Here is an 18,165-nt window from a genome sequence, read left to right on the forward strand (position 1 = left end):
AAATGTACTTCAAGTGTAAAAATTTACAGTATTTCATGCAGATTTTAAGGTTTAATAAAGCTCCAAATGTAGTAATTTTGATTTTTGATTTGTGTTCTGTAGAGATCATTGAATTGGTAGTTTTGTCTTAGCTGTTTTTAGTTTTTTATTATTTTATTTGCTCAAATTATGAACTTGAAAGTATATTATGAAAATACTTTTACTTTTCAGCCCTGTTCAAAAATGTAGTGGAGTAGAAAGTGCAGATATCTTCGCTCAAATGTAATGAAGTATAAGTAAAAAGTATCCTCTGTAAAACTGACTTAAGTAAAGTACAAATATCTAAAATGTATACTTAAGTACAACTACCTTTACCCGATTACCTTCCACATTTGATAGAAACTGTCTACGCCACTAAAACACTCCAAAACGTCTTGTGTTTGTTGCGGTCTCTTTGTTCAACTTAAAACTTCTTCTTCTTCTTCCTTGCTTTTTTCCCAGTCTATCTCTTTATTTATTTATTTTTTTATTTATTTATTTACTTTCCTCCTGACCCTCTTTCATTTCTGTTTCCCTCTATCCAAACGTTCTCACGCGGCGTCACAGTCGGAAAACCGCGGCGACACAAACACAAACAGCCCCGCTTTGAAATCCACTAATCTCCCCGAGCCGAGCCTCCTCCTCCTCCTCTCTCAGACCGGTACGATCTGACCTTGACGGAGAACAAAATGAAAAAAAAAAAAAAAAAAGAGAGGCAGAGAGAGAGAAGAGCGAGGGAAGAGAAGAGGAGAGGAGAGAAAGTAGAAGGAAGAGGGGTGGAAGGGAGTTACTGGAGGAGCACACAAGAGAAGGCAACACAGGCAGAAGCTGAATCAAAGAAGCAAAGAGGGCAGGTACGTCTAACTTTACACCGCATTTATTTACACCTTTTAACTAGCATGCAAATTCACTTAGGATACAATCATTTCAACTTTTTTTTGAGCTTGTAGTGCATTATTATATGCATGAACCTCACACATCTTTATCTTTAATATTCCTGGATGAAAAGTTGTGTTTTTACCCAAAGAAATTGCGTAAAAGTTGCACATTTTAGTGATTGCAGAAGCTATTTTGTTGTCTTGGATCTAAAGGACACGCTGGATGTCAAGGCACTGTTAACTCTAAACTTTTTGTTGAATTCAATTAAGTTAAGCAAAGCAAAGAAAGTGAAATTTTAAGAGTTGCAAAATAAAAATAAAATTTGTAGTGAAGGAAAAGAGACTGTAAAAATACTTGTTAGGAATCATGTTAGGAATATTTGTTTATGTTTTTATTTTTTAAGTTCAAATTTTACCTCATCACGTTGCGTCAAATTCTGTTGAAGAGTTTGGAAAATGTATCTGAAATTTTGGAATATTGCGAAGGGAGAGATGTTTTCCAGATGGGATAAATCTGATGTTGTGGAGATTGAAGAGTGCCCCACCCACCGAGGAAATGTCTCTGGCAACTGCAGGGCTGCAGTCTGCTGCGCTGCGCTGCTCAAGAGCACAAACACACATTATATAACATGTTCAAATAGGAGACATGACATATTTATCTGAGTATTTTTGGCGTGTGTTCAAAATAGCCAAAGTTGGAAGGAATTTTCAAGAGTTACACTGCAAAAACTCAAGCCAAGTGAAGAAGACTGGAATTTAGAAAGATTTAGTTTTAAGGCTTTTTGTACTTAAAATATGAGATGTTGTTGCTCTGTCTGGAATGTTTCACAGTATGGTATTAAATGCTTTTATCTTCATGGAGACCAAACTAGACCAAACTACAGATCAGATCTGTGGAGAGGTGATCCCGCTCACAGTCAGAAAGGTATTTTTGAGCATTAGAAACACCTGTATTGGAATAACTGAGAAGTAGAGCTATTACTGTGGAACATTCTAGTCAGAGCACCGTATTTTTCGGGCTATAAGTCGGTCCGGAGTATAAGTCGCACCAGCCAAAAAATGCAGTATGAAGAAGAAAAAACATATATAAGTCGCACCAAGCTATAAGTTGCATTTGTTGGAGGAAATTTATTTGATAAAATCAGAGACCAGGAACCGACATTTGATAAAAGTAATAACAGAACAGAGAACAACAGACTGTTAACGTCACATATGAACAGTTCTTCAGATAACTGTAACATAAACAACAGAACAGAACAAGTTTACCAAACTCTCCATCTCACTCCAGATCACTAAATCCATTAAATTCTTCATCCTCGGTGTCACTTCTGAGCAACTCCACGACATCTTGAGGTAAACAGAGCACCGCTTTCTCTTCTGCGTAGCTTGCGTCAAACTCAGCATCAGTTTCAGTTAGAACTATTTCTGAATCCCGACAGGATGGTTTCGGTGTCACTGAAGTCCAGGCTTTGTCCATCCATCCAGTGACTTCCAGTGGCTTTCCGTCAGTCTCTCACAAGTTTCTCGCTCACTCCAAACTTTCTTTCTGCTGCTCGATTACCGTTTTCGGCTGAACATTTCACTACTTGCAGCAGGACAGAGGCTTTTTCTAAGGAGACATGTGCAGTAGAGCGATGTGACAGTTGTACAGGAGTAACAGGAGCAGCAGATCCTGACACACAAGCCTAGAGCCTCTCATGGCTGTCAGTGTGAAAATTTTAATATGTAAGTTGCATCGGAGTATAAGTTGCAGGAAACACCCAAACCATGAAAAAAGTGTGACTTATAGTCTGAAAAATACGGTAATGACACATCCATAGGAACAAACAGGTGACGGATCCCCCACCGAAAAGTTACACAATGAACCTTTAAGATGACTTTCACTTGACGAGTAAAAAGATCCACCAATGAGCCAGACTTTTGTACTTCAAATATGAAAACACATCTTGGTACATTTAAAGGTGCATTGTGTAACTTTTCCGGAGGAGGGTCCATCAAATGCTTGTCTCCAGTATGGTATTAAATCTGTCTAAACCTTCAATCTTCATGGAGACCAAACCAGACCAAGTTACAGGTCAGATCTGTGGAGAGGCGACCCCGCTCACAGTCAGAATGATGTTTTTCTAGATATTTTTGAGCTATAAAACCAGCTGTAATTGAATAACTGTAAAGTAGAGCTGTTTAATGTCATACTGTGGAACATTCCAGGCAGAGCAATGACATCTCCATAGAAACCAGCAGGTGACCAATCTCCAGTCGAAAAGTTACATATTGAACCTTTAAGATGACTTGAATTAAGAAAGTTTTATCATGATTTGAGTAAATTTCAATTGACAAGTAAAATGGAGCAAGACTTTTGTACTTCAAATATGAAAACACATCTTGGTACATTTCAAGGTACATTGTGTAACTTTTCTGGTGCAGGTTCCGTCAAATGTTTGTCTCCATGGAGATGTCATTGCTTTGTCTGGAATGTTTCAAAGTATGGCATTAAACCTGTCTAAACCTTCTATCTTCATGGAGACCAAAGCAGACAAAGTTACAGATCAGATGTAAGATAGATCTGTTTAATGTCACAGTACTGAACATTTGAACAAGCAGGTGATGCTCCGCAAACCAAAAAGTTACTCACTGCACCTTTAAAATGACTTGGATTAAGTCATTTGAAAGTTTTATCCTGTTTTGAATAAATTTCATTTGGCAAGTAAAATGATCTACCAATGGAATGAGACTTTTGGTACTTCAAATACAAAAACACATCTTGGTACACTTCAAGGTACATTGTGTAACTTTTCTGGTGCAGGTTCCGTCCAATGTTTGTCTCCATGGAGATGTTACTGCTGTGTCTGAAATGTTTCAAAGTATGGCATTAAACCTAAATTTAAACCTTCTATCTTCATGGAGACCAAAGCAGACAAAGTTTAGATCAAATGTAAGATATTGACCATTTTAGGCAGAGCAGTGACATCTCCATAGAAACAAGCACCCCAAACCAAAAAATTACACATTGCACCTTTAAAATGACTTGAATTAAGAAAGTTTTATCCTGTTTTGAGTAAATTTCACTTGGCAACTCAAAAGATCCTTTGGTACTTAAAATATGAAAATACAGCTTGGTACACTTAAGATAAGAAAAACAACTATTTGCACTTAAAATAAAAAAAGAGAATCTAATATTGCTTGACTTAAGAAAAACACATTTATTTTATTAGTAAATCCTTTTATTTGACAAGTGAAATTTACTAAAATCACAATAAAAATGTCTTAATTCAAGTTACTTTAACTTAAAACTTAAAGCTGGATTTGAGTTTTTGCAGTGTACAAGTCAAATCTCTCTGGTCGAGGTTTAGGGCTGTAAATATTTGAAGATTTGAGAATTTTGAAAAGGATTCAAAAATTCACAAATGGCAAAACCAGAGCTCTTTTTTTCTCAGAGGTTATTTTCTTTGTAAAAATGACAGAAGCTGTAGCTCTTCAAGGACAAGGTTTAAAAGAAAAGAGGGAAATTGGGCTTTAAAATGTCAAATTGCACAAAATGACTTGACAAAAACCCAACTGTCCACTTTGTTGTTGCCATGGACATGTTACAGCTTTGCACTGAATGTTCCACAGTAGTACGGTGGCCTCTGCACAGATCTGACCTGTAACTTCAGCTAGGAGTCACCTGCTTGTTCAGTGCCATTGCTTTGTCAAAGAAAGTTGGTCTTTAATTTGATCTTTGTTTTAGCGAAATCTGACCACAAACGCATTTTCTTGTCTGTGTTCTAATGTCGTTTTCTCATCACAAACAGACCTGGAGTTGTTTTGTTTCATTCACACTTGTTTAACACACAAACCCTGCACATTTAGGCTGAGTTCTTCTCTCAGATGTGTAAATGCTGCGTTCATGTGCTCCTCAGGAACTGGGGAAAATGTTTTTACGAGCTGAAAAATGCAAATTAACGCAGCGAGTCGGAAAAACAACTCAGGCCATAAACGTCTGCTCGACTTTCACACCTGACGTCACAGCTCCTGCAGAGTGAAAATCAGCTGATCTGTCTCTTTATGTAACATGTCTGAGCTCTTGGATTAAAAGTGATTACATTTAGGAGTTTATTGTCAGTTTCCACAAGAAACTACATCTGTTTAATATTGATGTAATGTTAGGTAAAGTAAACCAATAACCCGATGTTTAATTTTGAGAAGACTACAGCAACCTCCGCTCTTAAAGGGCCCATCTCATGCAAAATAACTCTTTTAACATTGTATCTTCTGCACATATACAAGCACAATTTGGGTTTTGGTACATCTATTACACAATAGTTATGAAATCTTACTGATTTCTTGGAGGCAGTGACAGACCAGGAACTATGAAAGGCCGACTATTGCTCATCTCCCCACCCGTCCTGAGAAAGCACAGGCTCCGCACTCCAAACGTGACGTAGGCTCTGAGTGAGTCGCTCTTCCTCCGCACATCTCAGGGAGGGAGGGGGAGACAGGCGTGCACCCTGATAGCAGTAGGAATAAACTTTTATTCATCATGGAGATACAGCGCGTTCAGCCGCAAGTGTTGGACCCGGAATCAGACGAGGACTTTGAGGTGCACGAAGCTCAAGCACTGCGTCGACATCAGCTGAACATTACTGACTGGTAAAGTATTAATAAACACTAGTAGATCAACTTATTATATCTTGTAAACTGTAAACTGTAGAACAGGGGTGCTCAATACGTCGATTGCGATCTACCAGTCGATCGCCAAGGTCGTGTGGGTAGATCGCTGTGTCTTGTCTCGGACTCGCGCTTAGACTCGGTCTTGTCTCTCACTCAAGGTCTGACACTCAACAAGTGCGATCATATTTCATTACAGCCGCTGCTGTTGGCAATAAACTTGTACCGGGGTGCAGGAGCGTGTGGGGCGTCTCAGTGCAGCCTGTGCGCTCATTTGAAACCTGCGGAGACTCTACGGCACATCACTAATACACACGCTCCCTATGCACGGCTCGTCTGCAACAGCGTGTGCCCTCGTGTACCAGCGTGTATCACAGGGCAGGTTAAACTTCCTAAACATCCTACCTGTCCATCTGCCTCACGTCAGCACGCCGCCCCTCGCCTTTTCACGCTCTCGCTCCTTCCTGCGTACATACAGCGAACACAAGCCCCTCCCACAGTGCGGCTGATTAGAAGAGCAAGACGAAACGTGAAGCAAAAACGAGTCTAAATTTGTGTTACAGTGTTGGCACAAAGCAGGTCTACAGCATAGAGCAGATCTACAGAACAGACCTACTGCCACATTTGGCTGAAGTTTGCCTAACGAAAGTGCACAAATGCATCTGTGTTTGTCACGATGTGCGTTTGGTTTGGTAAACGTGCAGAGGCTGGTAAATATCACTGCAAAACCAGAAAAGAATGCAACTCCAGTTTGGAACTTTAAAAAACAGGTTTAAAAATCTTCCTTCACTTTTTTCACAGTTTTGTGTAAAGTGCCAGAGGAAGTTCTCTTAAAGAAGGGGTTCTCAAACTGTGGGTGAGGGTCCAAAAAAGGGGCACAGAGTGTTTCAGTGCAGTTTGCTTGGCTTTGTATTAGGTAGATCATTATGACTTGGTCATTTTGTAAGTAGCTCGCATGCTGAAAAAGTGTGAGCATCCCTTCTGTAGAACAATGAGCTTATGCTGTCGCTTTTGTTTAGGTGTTCATGTGGGGATTGTCAGTCGATGTGGAGTGGAGGCAGGGCAGAGACGGTGGAGCGGGGGAGGGGAGCGGGAGCCTTCTGCTATGTCAAATGTGTCATAGGTGTAGCTGCTGCGTCATCGTTGTAGCAGTTTTAGTTCGTTGTCACGTGGGAGGGTGGAAGAAATACGCTGCAATTTGTTAAAAAACAAAACAAAACACAGAATCGATCTAAAAACCACTTCGACGACATATACAAGGCCCACACATCACTCTTAGAAGGTAGAAAAGTTGATTTTGCATGAGATGGGCCCTTTAACTGGTGAGCGCTGTTAAACTGTGTATCGATGGAGACTTTCTGAGATAAAAGCTCATGAACACAAACAAGTCTGGACCCCAACATCTCATCTCAGAACCCAAAGTTCCCGAGGACGCAGCATCAACTCCAATCAAAGGATTCTAGTGAAAGTGGATGATTTCAGACCTGGAACTGACAATCTCTGTTAAGCCAAAGTTAAAAGGCAGCTGTTAACCTAGAAACTACCACTACATGACATCACAAGGTGGAACATTTTGAGTTTTTGAAATGTAGACTACTGTATTTTTTGGACAATAAGTTGCACTTTTTTCATGGTTTGGGTGCTCCTGCGACTTATACTCCGGTGCAACTTATATATTAATAATAATATAACAGCCACAAGAGGGCGCTCTAGGCTTGTGTGCCAGTATCTGCTACTCCTATCATGCTCTTACTCCTGTACCACTGCCACTTGGTGCTCTACTGTGCATGTCTCCTGCAGAAAGAGCCTCTGTCCTGTCTGGGATTGTGTCGGTGTCTTGGAGGATTTCAGCTGATTTCTGTCTCTCCTGGGGGTGGGGATAGGTGCATAGATCAGGTATGAGTGGATGTGTGGCTGCTGAACTTTGAGATATTTCACCTTATCATTTACGCACCCACCTGCATTTAACACATGCGGGTAAACTGATAATCATTCTGCTGATTATAAGCTGCAAGTAGTGAAATATTCAGCTGAAAACAGTAATCAAGCAGCAGAAAGAAAGTTTGAAGTGAGTGAGAAACTTGTGAGCTCAGGATACTCAGGATTTAGTGATTTGGAGTGAGATGGAGAGTTTGGTAAACTTGTTCTGTTCTGTTGTTTATACTATAGTTATCTGAAGAACTGTTTATATGTGACGTTAACAATCTGTTGTTCTCTCTTCTATTGTTATTACTAGAACTTGACTTTTGAGATGAAATGTCGGTTCTTAGTCTCTGATTTTATAAAAAGAAATTTCCCCCAAAAAGCGTGACTTATAGTCCGATGCAACTTTTATATATGTTTTTTTTCTTCTTCATTCTGCATTTTTTGGCTTGAGCGACTCATACTCCGGAGCGACTTGTAGTCCAGAGCAACTTATAGAGGCTTTGCACCGTCACGTGACCCCTATAACAACGGTACCTATGCCACCATGACACCGGGCACACTATGCCATTGACTTCAGCAGCATCGGAGAAACATGGGCAGGTTTTGTTGTGTATTTGGTTGTTCTAGATGCTCTGAAAGGGATAACATGAATAGTTTCTTCACTATTCCTCTAGAAATTACTCATCAGGAGCTTAAACAAGGGAATTATCGAAAAAAAGACACGCATTATGGCTAGAGAACATAAATCTCCAAGAGATTTCCTATGGTACCATCAAGACACCCGAAGTTTCATCAAGGTAGTTGCTATTTAAATTGTTTCATAGTTTATTTAATGAGAGAAGCACATTTACTGAACTAAAATTTCATTAATTTATCCAAGAAAATTCATACTAGTTTACGATTCAATGAACCCACACTGGGCTCCTATGATCAACATGGCACACGAGTCAAAAAGCTCTGTGAGCAGAACCTCGAAAGAGTCGGCCATGAAAAGATCCTCGCGAATGTTAGAAAGATCCGCTCACAAAAAGCGATTCATTCTAGAAGACATAGTTGTGGTTAAGCAAGGCAATAAAGAAAACATGGGTCCTACGACGAGTGACATGTTTATATGTGCGTTGGAAGATACAGTTTCTACTGCCACTCACACTGCAAATGTTTTCTTTTTAAATTTTAGTTCAGTAAATGTGCTTTTTTTTGGATAATTCCCTTGTTTGAGCTCCTGATGAGTCATTTCCAGAGGAACAGTGAAGAAATGAATTGTTTTATCCCTTTCAGAGCGTCTAGAACAACCAAATACACAACAAAACCTGCCAATGTTTCTCCGATGCTGCTGAAATCAATGGCATAGCGTGCCCGGTGTCATGGCGGTGTAGGTACCGTTGCCATGGGGGACACGTGATGGTGCAAAGCCTCTATAGTCCGAAAAATACTGCAGGATTACTCAAACATGTTTGAATGAAACAAAACGCGACTGAAAGCATGATTTTGCTGAGGTAACAACTTTACAACATGGTAGAAAGCTAAAAAAAAAAAAAAAATCCACTTTGCATAATCTCCCTCTTTAAGTCGCAGGGAGACAGACGGGGTTTGTGTGCTCGTACCTTTTTGGTTTCCACCTCTCGATGATTATTTCCTGCAAAAACAAGCGTAAAAGTTTGAATAACATTTGCGGTCGTGAGCGGTGTTTTCATTTGTGACGTCATGGGGGAAAGTTTGGCTCTGAAACAAAGACAGCTGTTAAATTTAACCAGAGAAGAAGAAGAGCAGATACAGGTTCAGGAAATGAACAGAGCGAGGGAGGAAAGGAGGAGGAAGAAAGAGGCTATTGTCTGCTCTGGCCCATAGGGGGAGCTGTGGAGGATGGGAGAGGGCAAAGGGCTAAATCTCAGTGGGCTGCGCTCACGTGACACTACAAAAAGAATTTAAAGAGCCTATTTTACACACAGAATGTTGTTTCCTCATCACAAACAGACTTGGAGTTGTGTTTTGTTTCACATGCTTAACACTCAAAACCTTGCATAGGGGCCCGGTCAAGCAGAAGTAAACAGCAAGGCCCAAAATTCAAGTTAATGCATCTGATATAAAAATGTATTCAACAGATAGCATATGTACTCTAGTTTATGAAACTGTTGACCTTTTTTCTGTACCATTTTTGGTTCTAAAGCTTCATATGTTTTAAACAGACCATGTATGAAACATGGAACAAAAATTATTTCCCAAATTTCAAAGACCTGCAAATCATGTAAATAAGATGATGTATTTCATCATATTTTGTTTTATTTGATCTTTGAACTGTTGATGAAGGTACATGATTTAAAAAAAAAAAAAAAGTATTTAAAATGATAAAAATTTGCTTGGAAGGACTGACATATTTTACAGAAATAGTTTCCTTTCATTTTGAAGTAATATTAAAGTATTCAGAAGAAAAAAGCTGACAAATTATACAAAATCATGCTGCACCTTCTACTTGTGTGCACAATTTTCTCTCCGTTACCATGACCTTTCTTAATAAAAAAAATCTCATGACTCAAAAAGTAAGAGGTTTTTCAACCTAATCTTGTACCATATGGTAGAAAACTACATGAAGCAAATATTCAAACCAGTTTGTTAAGGATATGTAAGTGAAAACCGCTAGTTATCACTGTTTGTATTTATTGCCCAAAAAGTGCTGCATATTTCCTTCCCTCCATTACCGACATGAGTTTTTAAATTTTTTGTCAACAACTTGAAAGAATATCACAGGTTTAACTTTACCCTGTTGGAGTGTAACTCTTTCCTACATTCTGATACTTTACTTATTTCAATAATCCCTCTAGTTTCTGAATAAGAGCTATTTGAATGTAAAAAATCTGCCCCTGTTTCCCTCCGTTACCACTTGACCGGACCCATATTTAGAGTTCTTCTCTTGTGATGTGACCTTGTGATGTCATGTGGTAATACAGGAAGTGCTCTACTGTGTTTTTAAAACTCCATACACTTCACTAGAATCATTTGGTTAATTTCAGCCTTGGCGTTGCTGATCTCCAATGAACAAAAAGTAAAAGGTAACTGTTCTTTTGAAAACCACTTCATGACATCACAAGGTGGAACAGAGCATTTTGAGCTTTGGAGATGTAAAAATAAAGGATTACTCAAACATGTGTGAATGAAACAAAACACAACTGTGGTTATGTTTGTGATGAGGAAATAACATTCTAACACTCACAAGAGACAATTTTGCGTAATCAGTTTTTGAGGTCTGGAAATCCACTGTGCACTGTCTGCATTTAATTAAAGTGGTGTATAGTCTGACAAATCAGGAATTGCACTGATAGCATGTTAGTTGTTGTTACTGTTACTGCTCTGGTTTTAGAAAGTTGTAAAAAGTGCTTATAAACTCAATGTGGTGAGTAATTAGGATGCTCAAATGCTACAAAACAATACACTACAACTTCACAAACCTGATGCGATGTGTAGCACTTTCATTAGGATGATGCTGATGATTTCAAAGAAGAAAGAACACTTGGACTTTTCCATGTATTATTATTTATTTTTACACTTTCAAGTGAGAAACACAATTTTGATTCTTCAGATGTTTTGTATGAAGATTGGACAATAAACTTTTTTGAACTTTTGAACTTGAACTGATTGTAATGTGATAGCGCTCTGAAGGGGGAGTTACTTAGGTGGAGAGCAAAGGGATGGGAGACGTATAAAACATGGTAATACCTTGTTTTTGGAGTATAAAGCATTTTCAAAACGCTCTGTTCCACCTTGTGATGTTATGAAGCTGTAGTTTTCAAGTTATCATCTCCTTTTACCTAGCCTGATTCGTCAGCCGGTTTCACTTCATAGAAACCGTCTGACCTCGCAGCGTTTTGTTCGCGCGACATTAGGCAGGGACTTTTTATTTAACCAATCAATATTTAACTATTTGGTCGTAACGTGTGTAATGCACCGCTAACGGGGCTAACTGGTATATTAAGCTTTTACCAATTCCCGTAGGAAAAAGGACAATAACGTCTTTCCGCTCGATAAAATTCTCCAAACATTCTCTTTGTTCCGTATTTAAATCCTTGATCTTGGGAATCGTTGCCAACACAGAATGTATGGTTCTTTGCTCGCACTTCTGGGGTTTTTGCGAACCGTCTAGTGTATTCCAATTCCTGACCTTGTCTGTTCTATAAAATGTTTATGGAATCAGTTTTAACTTTTTCATTGGGAGCTTCTCTGCTAAAAACAAGAACTCCCTGAATCAGTTGGTTAAATGGGTGAGTGAGGTGATTGTCCATCCTCAGAGCAGCCTGGACTCACTGTACTCAAAACAGTTACAGAGGATGTCCCAGAGTATTCTAAAAGATGTGCAACATCCACTAAACTCAGAGTTTCAGCTGCTTCCCTCTGGTCTGAGGCTTTTAGTCCCAAGATCTAGAACAAACCATTTTAAAAGGAGCGTCGCTCTGGCTGCTTTGTACTTATGAATAAATTGTCTCTATGAAGTAAAAGTTGTAATTTTTACATTCAAATAGCTCTTATTCAGAAACTAGAGGGATATTGAGTAAAGTAAAGAGTTAACACTCCAACAGGGTAAAGTTAAACCTGTGATATTCTTTCAAGTTGTTGACAAAAAATTCAAAAACTCATGTTGGTAACGGAGGGAATGAAATATGCAGCACTTTTTGGGCAATAACTACAAACAGTGATAACTAGCGGTTCTCACTTACATATCCTTAACAAACTGGTTTGAATATTTGCTTCATATCCTCCTGACTACCAGAGAAAAAAATGTATTCCAATTAAATTTTTTTTTAGTTTCCCCAGTTATTTAGAAGACAGTGACTATACTGAAAACTTTTTTTTTCTTTTTCAAGTTTTTATTTGAAAAATACAGCATGTCCACTATAGCGGACATCAGAACTTTATTGATGTACAAATTTAACAATTTCCATAGAATTCAATTCCATAGAGAGTAACTGAACTCAGGATTTATGTCCCTCAACAACCTCAATACGATGAGGTGCAAGATGTGTAGTGCATTTATTTTGGAACATTGCACTTTGAACTTTTTCTGGTTTACTTTGTGTGATATTTGAGGAAGCAATTCCCCTTTTTTGAAACACACAGAAAGACTTGGCACTTAGTGCACATCACATAGGTTTTGCTGTTACAGCCAGATCTACGACACCTTGATGCATGTGGTTCATCCACCATTTTTGCAAGATGTAGCGCTCCATATTGTCTTTGAAGCCCAATACATTTGAATGTTTGGATAACCCAGTTTTCTACCATGTGGTACAAGATTAGGTTGAAAAACCTCTTACTTTTTGAGTAATGAGATTTTTTATTAAGAAAGGTCATGGTAACGGAGGGAAAAGTAATGGAGGGAAAATTGTGCAAGCAAATAGAAGGTGCATGATTTTGCATAATTTGTCATCTTTTTTCTTCAGAATACTTTAATATTACTTCAAAATGAAAGGTAATTATTTCTATAAAATATGTCAGTCCTTCCAAGCAAATTTGTATCATTTTAAATACATTTTTTTTGAAAAATCATGTACCTTCATCAACAGTTCAAAGATGGAATAACACAAGATATGATGAAATACATCAGTTATTTACATGATTTGCAGGTCTTTGAAATTTGGGAAATAATTTTTGTTCCATGTTTCATACATGGTCTGTTTAAAACATATGTAACTTTACAACCAAAAATGGTACAGAAAAAAGGTAAACAGTTTCATAAACTAGAGTACATATGCTATCTGTTGAATACATTTTTATATCAGATGCATTAACTTGAATTTTTGGCCTTGCTGTTTACTTCTGCTTGACCAGGCCCTGTCTTTTTTATATATTTAATATTCATTGTGATTTTAACCCAGCATGATGGATGAATTTAACAAATTGTTGATGGAACAAACCATTCTGCTCTGGAGCTCTGTAACACTTTATTTTTCTAACTGTGTTTAGTACGTGTTTATTGATGATGATGTGGATGAGTGAAATGCGTAATGTGGGACCTGTCTCTCAAATCTGCAAAACTACTGGGTTGAGTAGAGACTGACAGTTCCAGGGCTGAAATTATCCAAATGATTCTAGTGAAGGCGTATCACAGTGAACACTTATTACCACATGAATCATCAGCCATGGAACTGAGTGTTTTCCATTTGAAAAACTCATTAGCAGATCACAAAACTCCAACTTATGAGGTTTTAACATTAATAACAAGACATTGTGATGGAGAATGAAGGCTTGAGACTGTGGACAAAACTCCATGAGAACAATATGATGTTAATTATAAAATCATTAAGGAGAATATAATAAGCACTAAGGGTGTTAGACTATTTGGGACTTTCAGCAGATTTTTTTATTATAATTTCCAGCACATGTTTGGGCAAAGACAACAAAAGAGCAGAGAATTATAAAGCAATACATTTGTGAGTTATGGGCTGGACTCCCCATCTGTGCTCGTGTGGCAGAGTGGTTATCTTGTCTCCTGCCTCTCACTAAATCCGTTGTGGGTTAGTCTCCTGATCTCTGTTTCTGCATGTTCTCTCTGTCCCTGTGGGTCAGTCAGGAGTTTGAGTACACTGGTAGTTTAGCTGCTGTGCTGAAATGGAACTATGAAGAGAAGTCAAAGTCAATGGAGGTGCTACATTACATGCGTGACCAGCCAGTCTCTTTTATTGACACTTTGCAGCTGATGACATCAACATTCTCTGGGGGTGTGAAGCTAACTGTAGGCTCTGTTCTGTCTGAAGTTACTCAAATTAGGCTTTAATCTGAGCTTTGTTGTAATACAATCTGACCATAAAGACCTGACTTAGTTGGAAGTACAACAGGTGAGAGGATTTGTGCTGTTACACATGTCTGTCACACATAAAATTACAGTCACAAACTATCTAGTATTAGCCAACAGTTTTTCAGTCTCTCTCATCTTTCTGTTGAAAATCAGACTCCTGAATCAGGCTCCTGAAAAAGTGTTGTTTAAATCCATTTTGTATTTTCTCTTGAGTTTTCAGACCGTCTTAAATCTTTGTTGGCAGTGTTTACAAATGTGTACAATGTGTCACCAGGGTAACTCTAAAACATTCCACCATGATGGTATGTTCGATTATCCATCCGTGTTTCCCACTCGGATCTTGGATATGATGTCACATCCACGCTTCAAGTGTTTTATTATGTTTTGCACATAGACCGTATATATAAATGGACGTAGCTAAAGCACTAGTCACTCCGTTTCAGTTTTGTGTATCCAACTTGGAGAAAAACGTGTGTTGAACGTGTGTTCAATATTGACCTCACTACAACAATGACCAAACCCACAGACAGTGATACACACGCAGTAACGTACTGCAGTAATACAGATGCAGTAAGGTACTGCAGTAACACTACCAAACCCACAGACAGTGATAAGGACGCAGTAAGATATTGCAGAAATATGAGTGACTGAAATTGTCTTTTAAACCACCAGAGCATTCATACTTAAAAGTGACACAGGCACCACCATCCTAGATTCTCTGGAATCTCAGAATCCTTCCTTTGCTTCCTCAACATCCTTGGACCTCTGAGTCAGATATTCAAACACACCATTAGAGATACATGTAGAACACACCCAGTGTGATGTCACTGCAAAGTATCAGTTCTGTTGGGAATCAGACCACTGAGAGTTGGGACGGTCCAATCACCACTGCTCATTTGTAGCATGTGTCAAATGTATTCAATTTAAAATAAAATATATAATATACTTCTGTTATCTGAGATTAACAGAGTTTGGCTTCTCCATTGCTGATTCAGCAGAAATCCCCTTTTTTTCCTTGTCCTCTGTGTTGTTTTTTCATCCTTTTTTACTTGTAAGCAGCTGTGTTTGTTTGATTCAAATGGAGCATGCGTCTCTCTGATTGGTTAATCCAATTGTTAGTCACTGCCTCTGATATCAGGGAGACAGGATACAGCTCCAGACATCTTTTTTTTGTCAGAGTGTGCTTCTGGGCTTGGACGTTCCAGTCTGGTCCCTGTAGTCTGTTTGATAAACTGTTTGGAACTCATGGAGCTGGAATGACGCTAATGTTGGAAAAACACATTTGGTTACTTCCTTTAAACACATTCACATCTTACTCAGACTCGACGAGGACTAGACCGGGTCTAGAACTGGAATAAACCAAGTCTTCATCAGGACTAGACCAGGTCTAGAACTGGAATAAACCAAGTCTTCATTAGGACTAAACTGGGTCTAGAACTGGACTAAACCAAGTCTTCATCAGGACAAAACCCGGACTAGAACTGGAATAAACCAAGTCTTCATCAGGACTAAAACAGGACAAGAACTGGATTAAAACAAGTCTTTATCAGGACTAAAACGAGACAAGAACTGGACTAAACCAAGTCTTTATCAGGACTAAACCAGGACTACAGCTGGACTAAACCAAGTTTTCATCAGGACCAAACCAGACCCACATTGACCAGAGCCATGTTTTGGTTTGTATGATTGAAACTGTATTTTGGCTCTATCCAATAACAACAAATTGCTCAGATGATTCATGTATCTGAGTGGAAGAAACAAAGAGGTTTGTTTAACTGATTTTAATGAACCCGTCATGGTTTGACGATGAATGAGTCATCTTGTTCTATTTTGAGGCCAATCCGACCCAGCACATGAACTTACCGTCCTGCTTAGAGAAAATACAGGTCACAGTAAACTTACAGACACCTGGTACTGATGTTTCAGTATTGATTTTTCTCTGCTGTGAGATGATCCTTCTTCTTCTAGCTGGAAGGTACATTGATGTTACAAATTTTATTTTATGTTGTTATGTTATTTAATTCATTTTATTTTTTTTTATTTTTTTATTTCATTTCATTTTATTTTGCTGCCTTATTGAAATGAACAAGAAAGAATGTTTATATCAATACCTGGGGGCAGAGGTGTGGATGAACTTAGAAGTTGTGACTTGAACTTGGGTCAGATCTGAGTTACTCATTTGATGTGCTGTAACTTGATGTTTCTCTAAAAACTAAAAAAAAAAAAAAAAGTATTTGTGGAATTTTACAGGAACAAACTGGAACATGTCCCTCCCCAGTTCTTCACATGAATTCAATCAATTGGTAGGCTATAAAAACCTGAAAGAACTTGAATCTCAAGAGCTGGGCAAAAAAAAGATTTAATCAATTAATCAAATTTGAAGTTCAAATAGATTTGTCTGGAAGAAAATCAAATTTTATTTTCCCCACTTTCGTGCAATGAACTCAGTGACTTTATGTTTAATGCAATAGTTCAGTTTTTTCAGTTGTGACCTTTTTCTATAGAAAATTAAGTAGTAAAAATTTAGTAAAATTATAATATAATAATTTTTAGTGCAGAGGGAGGAAAAAAAAATTAAATTGGCAATTTTATTTTCAGGTAAAATTCCAGCCTTATCTCGAAGCAGAAGAGACACTGGACAATAGAGTAGATCAGGGTCACTCCTAGGCATCTGGAGGCCCTAAACAAGATTTGAGTTGTAGCCCTCTAATGAATTCACAGTTTAAAAAAAACTGATATGCGAATCATAACAAAAGAATGATTAGAAAAATAAATAGAAAGCATATTGTATTAATCAAAAACTAAAACATTATATTACTCCAATTGTTTCTTTATTCATCCTCCAGTCCCCTACACCTACACTTTTTTAAGGAGCCATTCCATATTTGATAACACTGATACCATGTTCAAGTTGTTTTCTTTTTATTTCAAGTACATGTGATGTGAGGTCAGTCCACAGTAGTTTTCTCTGAGGAGAGGTGTCTCCTCTGGTGTTTGTGTTAACATGTTTATGCCACGGGCCCTGGACTTACTTAGAGACTTACTTATGACTTAAACTTTACACAAGGGGTGTGTACAAATAAGCTCATGCTGGGCTACTTGTACTTGTACTTTTTACTACAGCCTGTTAATTCTAACTGCAGACAGAAAGTGAGACAAAGCCTGCACACTTACTCTAGTGTGACCAGATGTCCCTATTTACCTGGAACAGTCCTAGTTTTGAGTCCTGTGTCCCTTGTCCCAGCAGATTTATACAAAACCAGTGATTTGTCCCAGTTTTATACAAGAAATGTCTCTGGTGTCCCTATTTTTAACCACTTTGATACAGAGGCATAAATTATCCTTTGTTTAGGTAAAATATAGAAAAGCTGCTTAAAAATGACCAAAACACAAAGAAAATGTTACTATACTGACTCAAATGTGAGTCATGAATGTGCTGAGTGCCTAACAATTTTCCTTAATTATGTAATTTTTCACTGTTTTTATTATGACCAGCCACCCCAAGACCGGGGTGTCCCAGTTTTTAATTTAAAAAAATGATCACTCTAACTTACTCCCAAACTGCTTTTCAGTGCATCTTCAGATGCACTGATCGAAACCTTGTCATTCATTAAAAGCAGTTGTATGCAGTTTCACTTTCTATGTTCACTGTAGTCGCCCTGAACCGGTGATGTGCATATATCTACACCTTTTACTATATTAATTCTAACTAAACCTGGTATAGTAAATGGTCACATTTTTATATAACACTTTTCCACCTTCAAGACACTCAAAGCTTTTTACAACAAGGAACCACTCACCCATTTACACACACACATTCATACACAAGTGTACACAGACACTAGGGGCGAGGTGGGTTAACTGTCTGGTCCAAGGACACAACAGCAGCATTCATCTGACTGCTCAACCAGT

At 38.2% G+C, this 18,165-nt stretch overlaps 1 protein-coding gene across 1 annotated transcript in view; it reads left to right on the forward strand.

Annotated features, from left to right (window-relative positions):
- Positions 1-304: 304 nt before the first annotated feature.
- prelp (proline/arginine-rich end leucine-rich repeat protein) overlaps positions 305-18,165 on the forward strand; it is a 41,683-nt gene continuing 23,822 nt past the window's right edge. Inside the window, exon 1 of the mRNA XM_055160618.1 lies at positions 305-872. The gene's annotated coding sequence lies outside the window, so the exon portion shown is untranslated. The remainder of the gene's footprint in view (positions 873-18,165) is intronic.

Source organism: Boleophthalmus pectinirostris, unplaced genomic scaffold, assembly GCF_026225935.1.
Source record: "Boleophthalmus pectinirostris isolate CB_2022bp ecotype Guang Dong unplaced genomic scaffold, ASM2622593v1 HiC_scaffold_3, whole genome shotgun sequence".
In the NCBI taxonomy this organism is placed as follows: Eukaryota; Metazoa; Chordata; class Actinopteri; order Gobiiformes; family Gobiidae; genus Boleophthalmus; species Boleophthalmus pectinirostris.